The sequence below is a fragment of the Trachypithecus francoisi genome, unplaced genomic scaffold (assembly GCF_009764315.1).
Source record: "Trachypithecus francoisi isolate TF-2019V2 unplaced genomic scaffold, Tfra_2.0 Lachesis_group1, whole genome shotgun sequence".
Lineage (NCBI taxonomy): Eukaryota > Metazoa > Chordata > Mammalia > Primates > Cercopithecidae > Trachypithecus > Trachypithecus francoisi.
In genome coordinates, this window is record NW_022681454.1 from 168036553 (window position 1) to 168047560 (window position 11008).

General features: G+C 38.9%; 1 pseudogene across 1 annotated transcript; it reads left to right on the forward strand.

The window, feature by feature from the left end:
- The first annotated feature begins 393 nt into the window (after positions 1 to 393).
- LOC117086146 lies at positions 394 to 2136 on the forward strand (annotated as a pseudogene). The gene has a single exon (XR_004438218.1). The product of XR_004438218.1 is annotated as a phosphoglycerate kinase 1-like (transcript).
- The last annotated feature ends 8872 nt before the right edge of the window (positions 2137 to 11008 follow it).

Sequence of the window (11008 nt, forward strand, 5' to 3'; positions counted from 1 at the left end):
ACATTTACCTCTTTGTGAATGACTCTTTTCTTTTTCAGTATGACTTTTTATAACCTAAAGATATTTAAGATATATTTCTGAAGATATGTAAGATATGATATTTTAAAGATATATACAATATAATATTTTAACATGTTTCTAAACAAAGACATCCTCATCAATAGACTTGACACACAGTTTACGGTCAGACAATATTATATAAAACAATGTTTGGATGAATAAGAAATTATGTTTTGTACATGCATGCCAAGTGAAAAGGCATGAAAAGGGTGCGCCTTCTATGACTTTTGAGTCTGTTTTGTGCCTGCACTGTTTACATATTTTAAAGTCTCTTGTGTACAAATGTTTTTCACCCTAAAAGTGGTTTCGGTTCGGCATTCTTCTCGTCTCCGGAGCGCACATCTGCAGCTGGCTCCCTGGTTGTTCAAATCACTGACCTCTCTCCCCAGCTGTATTTCCAAGATGTCGCTTTGTAACAAGCTGACGCTGGACAAGCTGGACGTTAAAGGGAAGCGGGTCGTTATGAGAGTCGACTTCAATGTTCCTATTGAAGAACAACCAGACAACAAACAACCAGAGGATTAAGGCTGCTGTCCCAAGCATCAAATTCTGCTTGGACAACGGAGCCAAGTTGGTGGTCCTTATGAGTCACCTAGGCCGGCCTGATGGTGTCCCTATGGCTGACAAGTACTCCTTAGAGCCAGTTGCTGTAGAACTCAAATCTCTGCTGGGCAAGGATGCTCTTTTCTTGAAGGACTGTGTAGGCCAAGAAGTGGAGAAAGCCTGTGCCAACCCAGCTGCTGAGTCTGTCATCCTGCTGGAGAACCTCTGCTTTCATGTGGAGGAAGAAGGGAAGGGAAAATATGCTTCTGGGAACAAGGTTAAAGCCAAGCCAGTCAAAACAGAAGCTTTCCGACTTCACTTCCCAAGCTAGGGGATGTCTACGTCAGTGATGCTTTTGGCACTGCTCACAGAGCCCACAGCTCCATGATAGGAGACAATCTGCCACAGAACACTGGTGGATTTTTGATGAAGAAGGAGCTGAACTACTTTGCCAAGGCCTTGGAGAGGCCTGGCCATCCTGGGCGGAGCTAAAGTTGCATACAAGATCCAGCTGATCAATAATAGGCTGGACAAAGTCAATGAAATGATTATTGGTGGTAGAATGGTTTTTAACTTCCTTAAGGTGCTCAGCAACATGGAAATTGGCACTTCTCTGTTTGATGAAGAGGGAGCCAAGATTGTCAAAGACCTAATGTCCAAAGCTGAGAAGAATGGTGTGAAGATTACCTTGCCTGTTGACTTTGTCACTGCTGACAAGTTTGATGAGAATGCCAAGACTGGCCAACCCACTGTGACTTCTGGCATACCTGCTGGCTGGATGGGCTTGGACTGTGGTCCCGAAAGCAGCAAGAAGTATGCTGAGGCTGTCACTCGGGCTAAGCAGATTGTATGGAATGGTCCTGTGGGGGTATTTGAATGGGAAGCTTTTGCCCAGGGAACCAAAGCCCTCATGGATGAGGTGGTGAAAGCCGCTTCTAGGGGCTGCATCACCATCATAGGTGGTGGAGACACTGCCACTTGCTGTGCCAAATGGAACACGGAGGATAAAGTCAGCCATGTGAGCACTGGGGGTGGTGCCAGTTTGGAGTTCCTGGAAGGTAAAGTCCTTCCTGGGGTGGATGCTCTCAGCAATATTTAGTACTTTCCTGCCTTTTAGTTCCTGTGCGCAGCCCCTAAGTCAACTTAGCATTTTCTGCAACTCCACTTGGCATTAACTAAAACCTTCTATGTCAAGGTTCAGCTAGAGGCCAAGAGATGCAATGCCAGGAACCCTTAAACAGTTGCACAGCATCTCAGCTCATCTTTACTACACCCTGGATTTGCCTACATTCTTGAAGATCCCATTTGAATTTCTTAGTGACTAAACATTGTGCATTCTGGAGTGCATATATTTATATTTTGCCTGTTAAAACAAGTGAGCTGTGTTAGTTCTCTTTTGATGTAGGCTATTATGATTAGCTTTGTCACTGTTTCACTACTCAGCATGGAAACAAGATGAAATTCCATTTGTAGGTAGGGAGACAAAATTGATGATCTATTAAATAAACAATAAAAGTGTCCACTGAAAAAAAAGTGGTTTCTATGTTATAATGCTAGTTTTAAGTGCAGTTTGTGGTGGAAAATTGATGAATAAAATGGTGCAAAAGAAGAGCATACCTGCGTGCACCTGTGGCCCCAGCTACTCAGGAGGGTCACTTGAGCCCATGAGGCCGAGGCTACAATAAGCAATGTTCCCACCCACTCACTCCAGCCTGGGCAGTAGAGGAAGACCCTTTCTCAAAAAACAGACAAACAAACAAACAAAAATGTATTTTCCAAAGAATAACTGCCTTGAGCCCTTGAGCTCTTTCTCTTTCTCCAGTGACTATTTTCTATGTTCTAGTCTCCTCATTCTTTTTCAGTGAAGACAGTAAATCTTCATGGCACTTAATTTTCTGTGTAAGCTGTATTTATTACTTTGAATTGTTATTCTTAATTATAAAAACTTATTTTCTTTGTTCAATTGATACAGTTTTCTATCCATTGGAAACTGAGTATTTTGGATTGGATGAAATGAATCATGATTTGGTCCATCAAAATTAATGGAAAAATGTCATATAATGGTTTTTCATTTAGCAGGAAAATATTTAGAAATGAAGTAAAATTATGGGGAAGCATATTAAATATATATGGAAGCTAAAGCAACTCCATTTTGGATGGAAGGCTAAAGCAGCTCCACCTTAGAAGCTAATCTGCCATGTTGGCTTCACTGATTAATTCTAATATCTGGAAGGCCTCTAAGATTTCATTTATCTATTGTTCCTTGTGTAAGAAAAGGTACTTAACTTTAAATCCTGTCCTTAGGTCAAACAACCTTGATGTTACCACACTTCAACTGGCCTACAAATTCCATCTGAGCCACTAACTTCACTATGGTATGTAAGCCCTGGATCAGAGAGGTAATGGTGCCAGGATCCGCCATCTTGTCTTGCCACCACCCAAGACACAGACCTGGCTACTGTTCCTTAAGTCCCTATTAAACGTTTGTTTCTAAGAAACAGGATATGTCAGCCTCTTTCTTCGGCCTCTCAGCTTCCTCGGACGTTGGTGTAGGTTTGCACAGATTTGCCTACCTTGAAACAGTAGAGATGTACTTATTTAGCTGCTTCATCATGGTTTCCCATGGACTTCTGATTCCTATTGGGGAATATTCATGAGACTGTCTACCTATAGTCTCCAATAGCTAGATAATAAATCCTAGATTCTCCATATTTCCATTTCTTACAAACCTCTTCCTATTATTAATAACCGTATTTGCTAGGATTTTTGCTTATAAAAGTGAAGCCAAATCCTTCTGTCTTAGCAACATTGGGATTTTCTGGAATTATATAAGGGATTCACAGAACTGAGAACAGACTGCAAGAAGAAATAAAAGCTACAGGGTCAGTCTATGCTGGAATTACAGTCCAAAGTTGCTGGTGGGCACTAATACTGCCACCAGATCATTAGCAGTGCCATTGAGTCTGACTTTTGCATCATTAATTCTAATAATCTCTGGTCATTGGCTCATTTGGTCCACATTTAAAATAGTGGGACAGTCTCATTGACCAAACTTGGGTCATGTGTTTTCTGCCTTTGGAAGGGGCTATGCATCCCTTCCATATCTCCCCCAGGGGAGATTCTCCTGAAAGACAACAGGGGAATTAGTGTTGGAAATCCTAAAGGAAACAAATATCCTTTATTGTTGTCTTTATCTTGTAAGTCATAATAAACCTAGTTATTAAAGAAATAAATCTCAAGAAGAGTCATTTTCAGAGAGAAAGGAGACATGTTAAAGTAGCACCGTGTCCTAAATTAGAAGGAGGCAGTTTTGTAATAGACATATTTTTTGTAGAGATATCTGGGTGAGCTTATTTAACAGGGTCTCTAATGCGCAGGCAACCTTTTTTCTTTTTTTCCTTTTTTTGAGATGGGGTCTCGCTCTGTTGCTAGGCTGGAGTGCAGTGGCACGATCTTGGCTTGCTGCAACCTCCAGGATTCAAGTGATTCTCCTGCCTCAGCCTCCCGAGTAGCTGGGACTACAGGCTTGCGCCACCATACCCAGCTAGTTTTTGTATTTTTAGTAAAGATAGGGTTTAATCATGTTGGCCAGGATGGTCTCAATCTCTTGACCTCGTGATCCACCTGCCTTGGCCTCCCAAATAGGCAACTCTTTTAATTGTCAAAGGCTAATATGAGGAGAACAGAGGAAGTTTAGTATTTTAAAAGCGCATCATGTAAGGGCCAAATCATGTAATGATTTATTGTGTGAACACAGTTTGGATTATCAGTATGATATTCATATTGACAGTGCTGATTTCATTTTAGGACAACAGCATCATCTGCTATATTAATGTTCTTAATACACTTTTTTGGGTTTTGTTTATAAATTTACTTTGGTCTCATACTTTTATGAGAGCTATAAGAATGTAAGTTTCCTATCTATTTCTATGTTTTTGCATACTTAAGTCAGCACAGTACATTTGTGAATGTTTTTTCATTCAAAGGAGGTAACACATTGCTCATTCTATGGAAACATGACTCCTAGCTTTGATTAATGCACAGATACTCATTTTTATTCCAAATGCCATTCATCAATATAGTTCTTTTGATAACTTTTATCCCTGTTACTATAAAAATGGGGATTTGTTTTTGCTTTGTTTTGTAGTGCTCTTATTTGGAGGCAGTTTAGCTGCATGGTTAAGAATTTAAGTTTTGGACTGCGCACAGTGGCTCACACCTGTAATCCCAGCACCGTGGGAGGTGGAGGCAGAAGGATTGCTTGAGCCCAGGAATTTGAGACCACCAAGTTTTAGTACGATTTTTTTTTTTTTTTTTTTGGAGATAGAGTCTTACTCTGTCACTCAGGCTGGAGTGCAATCACATGATCACAACTCACGGCATCCTCTGTCTCCTGGGCTCAAGCGATCCTCCACCTCAGCTCCAAAAGTAGCTGAAACTACAGATATGCATGACCACACCTGGTTAATTTTTGTATTTTTTTGTAGAATCGGGGTCCCATTTTGTTGTTCAGGCTAGTTTCTAACTCCTGGGTTTAAGCAATCTTCTATCTTGGCCTCTCAAAGTGCTGGGATTACAGGCATGAGCCACCATACCTGGCCTAGTAACAAAATACAAAAATTGTTTTGCCAGACAAAAGTCATCTTTAACATTTGCCCTTACTACCCACACACATACCTGAAATGGTGTCCTGTGGCTGCTGGGTGTGCAAAAGGAGACTCTGAAGCCTTTAAGCACATGAATTCACAGGTCAATCCTTCACTGGCGAATGTAGTTAGAATCCACAGGGCTTGAACTCTATAATGGGAGCACACTGGGTCAGCCATTAACTTCCAATTCATGTAAGATCATGACTGAGGCTGCCCTTTGGAACAACCTGAGAGTCTTAAAAAATACGAATACCTGGGCCTCGTCCCCAGAGATTCTGATTTAATTTGTTTGAAATAGGACCTGGGCAACTACTTTTTAAAACACTCCAGGTGTTTTTAAGGTTCAGTTTTGAAAACCTCTGCTTTGCCTAGATTACTTCAGGACCTAATTCTTATCAATTTCCCTACTCTGCATTGTAACTAAGCCATCTGTGGAACAGTTCTCCTATCAGATAGCCAATGGCTGTTTCACTGGCCATATTAGACCCTTGATGAATGATGATCATTTGTTTCACCTTGGACGTACAGCCCGAGAATGCACATTGCCAATAAACAGCAACTACAAGTAAATGAGTTAGTTATTGTGATGCACCCCAAAGTGATACTTCACTGATTTCTGAGAAAAAGAAAAATACAATTTATTTTTGGGCAGTGATGTGATACAGAAGATTGCTATATTAGGATGTTGAGATATGAGGCAGGCTTTAGGTGGTTAGAGGGTTTATTCAATCCTATGATTCTGTGACTCTAGGTATCTGAGATCTAAAAAGTAAAGCAGCAATGGGGTTAGAAAAAAAAGATTTGGACAATGAAAAGAAGGTTGTGAAATCAAAAGCATGAGTTCTTATTTCTTTCTCGTCTTCCGTTAGGGGCCTTTAGCAAACACCACAATCAATTTACCTCCAAGCCTCGCATTAGTCACAAAGCCACTTTTACTCAGAGGTTTAGTTCTGTCTTCCCTTCCCTGGCAGACAAATCCTAAATTGATTCCTCTAAATCAATTTCCTCTTTTTCCTTATCTTATTAATATAGCTACTAAAACTTTACTATACTAATAGATTCAAGTTGGTTCAGATTTTCCAAAACACTTTTTGCCATGATGAAGGTGCAGCCACCAGCACAAATTTACTTGTCTTGGTTTGTGGTGGAAAAAAGTGAGAATGGCAAACTAGTGAGCTTCTACTTCTTCTGGCACATATCAGCTCCCTCCATTTTGCCTGAATATCTCCTTCTCTGACCTACAGCCTTTGGACATTTGCTTTAATTCCAATGCATACTTACATATGCAGCTGTTTACTGCTCACTTCCTTCTGGGAAGTAGAAGCCTTGCTCTTTGCAACCTGTTTCACCTTCTTCACCTCCTCTAGCTGCTCTCTCTTCTTTGCTCCCAGTGAGAGTGAATGGTTCCACCATGAACCCGGGGCCTAAAGCCAGGAAGCTGTGTGGTATTCTTTTACCATGATCTCCAGTCCATCACTACTATCCCTCTTAAGTATCCTGGAATCTATTCACTTCTCTCCGTCTCTACTATGGAAGCTTTTAGGTATGCCATCACTGTATCTCATTTGAACTACCATGACAGTCTCCTTACTGATCTCCTTGCCATTAGCTTAGTTCCCTGCCGTTGCCATGGAGACATTCTTGCCTATAAGACAATAGCGAATGTAGCTTGAGACTTTTAGTAATGACAAGTGTAGCATCTCAGTCATTTTTCCAGTGAACCTGAGAATTAGGGAAAATTTATTTGTTACCAAAATCATGACTTCACACTTATTCCTAGGTTATAATGCTTTGGAAAACACATGTTGTTAATTATTTTGTTATTTTGAGGAAGATTTTATTAAATGTTTTTGATTTGATTCTCACACATTATATACATTATCTCATTTATTCTTGCAGTACTCCTAAGTAATTAGAATTAACCACAAACAATTGTTTCTACTTTACAGGTAGAAAGATGGATGCAGAGTAAGTATTTTTATGTCCAGTCATGCAATAGCTTCAATCAATAATCAATCAATAATCAATCAGAAATAAAGCCAGGTTTCTCCAACTTCTGACTTTACTATCTCTTGACTATGACTATATTGGCTGGCTCTGACTACATGACTATATTGACTATGACTATGAATATATTGGAGGGGTAAAGAGTGAGGTGAGATAACCAAAACCTTGACTATTAGTGGTTATTTAAATTCACAGCAGGTAATGGGAAAATATAGGACCATGAGTTAGCAAGAAAGTTTGATTTTCACTGGTGGCTCTGCTACTCATTTGTTGAGTGACCTTTCAACAAATCACTTCTTAGCCTCTCTGGGTTTGATTTCTTCTTTAACAGGTAAGATAGGTATTTGGACCAGATCTGAGATAGTTGACCTGGGCTCTGTGGAACCCCCCCATCCTCCCACCAGTCCCATCATCCATGAATGGGTTTCAAGGAGGTGGCAAAATAAACTTCTGCACCACACGTGGAACACATGCACTTTTCTAAGCAGGAGGTTCAGAGACAATATCAGAATTTTAAAGAAGTCTGTGATCAAAAATTATTGACAACAAACAAATGAAAAAAATTAGAATATACCACCTAATAAATACCTAGGATTTCAAGTATTTTTAGGATTAAGTGTGGTTATGTAACAAGAAAAGCTCCTTGCCCAGTGTAATTTCCAAGTATGAATTGTTATCAGATTTCGAAACAGCCCCCAAGTCAATCTTCAGAGAGATGCAAATAAATATGAGAGGGCAATCCATGATGTCTTTGTATCAGAATGCATTTGGAATCCTGATACTTTTAAATCTCTTCATTTGTCTTTAGTTCAGATTATATGCCTCCATTTTTTTTGTGTGTGAGAACTCCTGAGGAATTGTTGAGTCATTCATTTTGCAGACATGTGGATACTCTAACTATTCTCACAATGTGTTAATGTTTTAAATAAAAATGTACTTAAGAGGGCAAACCATGACATTCCGTATGTACAGCTCGTATTTTTGTTTGCAAACCCAATTAAACGCATCATCTTGAAATCTTGAAATCATTCCAGAAACTGTACGTGGCTTTTGAAAAAAAAAAAAAGATTTTGGCAGGCAATAGGGGAGTTTCCTTGAAGTTTCTGAATGCTTATGTTATTCTCAGTGGGAGTTTGCCATTGGAACACTTGGAACTTGTCTGTGTTTGGAAAGCTGGGGAATTCTTATCATCATACACATGGGAAAATATAACAGTTTTTCATTTGGAGGATGCAGTGAAATGAATGGTGGTCCATCTGGTGGTCAGGGAAATGTTGAATGATTCCCAATTTAATCATTTAATCTTTTAATCTTTTCTGTTCAGCCCTAGAATGCCTCTCATGCACATTCCCATGCAAATGTCTTCATACTTCTCTTTCTAGGCAACAACAACAATGTCAGTGATTGTTATCTCTGCAAAGACTGAAGCCATCGCTCTAAGGTTGTGAAATTCTGGACGCCAGCAACATCTCTGTCTCCTTCATTACTATTCTTATCTTCTACCACAATCAACATGTCTACCTCATTCTTCACAAAGGTATTTTATAGATACCTCCCTTACACTGAAGAGTAGGAATTATCTTCTTCATGCATTCTTGTTCATACATACATATTTTTTTTGCAGGTTCCTTTTGTGCTTATCAGTTAAATAACCTGTAAGTAAATATTTCATTTTTTCTCTCTCCTTATGCATATCCTCTATCTCAGTAAATTTGTTCAACACATATGTTCTACAAGACCCTTGATATTAAGAAAAAAAAGATGATTTAAAAGGAGGCTTTGGCTGCGCATGGTGGCCCACACCTGTGTTCCTAGCACTTTGGGAGGCTGAGAGAGGAGGATTGCTTGAAACCAGGAGTTCAAGATTAACTTGGTCAACATAGTGAGTCCCATCTTTAAAGAGAAAACAAAATTTAAAAGAGCCTTTATCATTGAGGTGAATCACAGTTTTGAAGATGAAATAGATGTGTGGACAATTATACTTTTTTCTTGACCCTTGTCAAAATGGTAATTAATTAACCTGTTTTTGTCTCTCTCACCAGGTACTGTTGGTATCTGTTCAATGTTATTCCTAGCATCTACACATTGTGGGGTAAAACAGGTACTTGTTGAATAAATTAATGAATTATGGCTAGGGCAATAATATTCTTTTTAATGTATAGCATAACTATATTTATTTAAGAATATATTCCAATATCAAGGGCAAATTCCAACAATGCAAAAACCGTGATGCCTTTTGCATGGACTTAATATGTACCCATGGGATATAGATACCAATTAAGTAAAGGATTATCAAGTAAGGGTGATTTTTCAGTATGGACATTAAGGAGCTGATCACAGTTTTGACTCAGTGGTGGAGCATCTCATTGGCATATAAGGCAAACTCAGGAATTCCTAGAGCTGAGTCAGCATTTCCATCAAGAATTGGCTTTGGGTCCATTCTGGCAAAAGAACACCTGTAGGATTGAATCCCTAAAACTGTACCCTAAAAACAGGATCAGGATGATTCCTAAATACTTATTTTTTATTTTTATCTTTTTTCCATAAGTTATTCGGGTACAGGTGGTATTTGGTTACATGAGTAAGTTCTTTAGTGGTGACTTGTGAGATTTTGGTGCACCCATTACCTGAGCAGTATACACTGCACCATATTTGTAGTCTTTTATCCCTCGACCCCCTCCCACTCTTCCTCTAAAGTCCCCAAAGTCCATTGTATCATTCTTATGCCTTTGTGCAGGACAATAATATTCTAATAGAGGCACATTCAAGCTTCAGTGGAGGCATCTAGGATCTTCTTATTTCGGCATGGAGACATCAGAGGTTTCACAAAAAAAGACAGTGTCCGAGATGAGACTTAAAAGAATCAGTAGGTGTCAAGGAAAACAGGTAAGTTGACTACATTTCTGTTGGATGCAGCAAAAGATAAATACAGGAGCTGTTAAGGGATAGAGTTGAAAGGAACTTTTTTCCTGTAGGTTGGCATTTCCTAAAGTGTGTTCTGAGAACAGTGGTCCTATCTGTCGCTCAGAGAAAATAGTTTCCACGGTATGCTGGTAAATGTTTAACAACTGGCTTCCTTGACAAAAATATAAAGTCCTTATTTGTAACATTTGTTGGGAAGAAATGCTGAGTAGTACATCATTTTATAATATTTCCATCACAGCCATACAGGAGACATATACAGATACATAGATATTACTACATGTAGTCTCATGTTTAGGAAATGATGAATGTTGAGCATTTATTGCTTTAGTGTTTGATATAATGTATCCAATTGTAAATTTTTATAATTTGTATGATGGCTGTTTAACTAGTGGCTTTCCTAATTCACAAAACTTTAACATTTGGCTTCTATAAGCTGATAAGAGCTGGATTCAGCATACCATAGGTCAAGTATCCTCAGGGAACATGGTTTAATACAGTATATTTGTTATATATTAAAGGGCCTGAGAAGTCTTGAAGCAAAAACACATGTCTTAGCTTACTGATTGGACAAAAAAAAAAACATTTTTAGCACACTAGGTGTTAACAAGTCATAGAGCCAGAGCATCATGGCCTTATATATTTTGGGTGCATGGTGACTCAACATTCAATGTGCTTATCTCTTTTCTATTACTGGAAATGGTAATCAAATTTCCTTTTTTTCTATTATCTTCTTTTTTATTTTTTACCAATTCCTGATAAAAGTAATTTACCCCCATTAGAATGACTACTCTGAATCTTATTTTATCTTTTAAAATTTCTGCTTG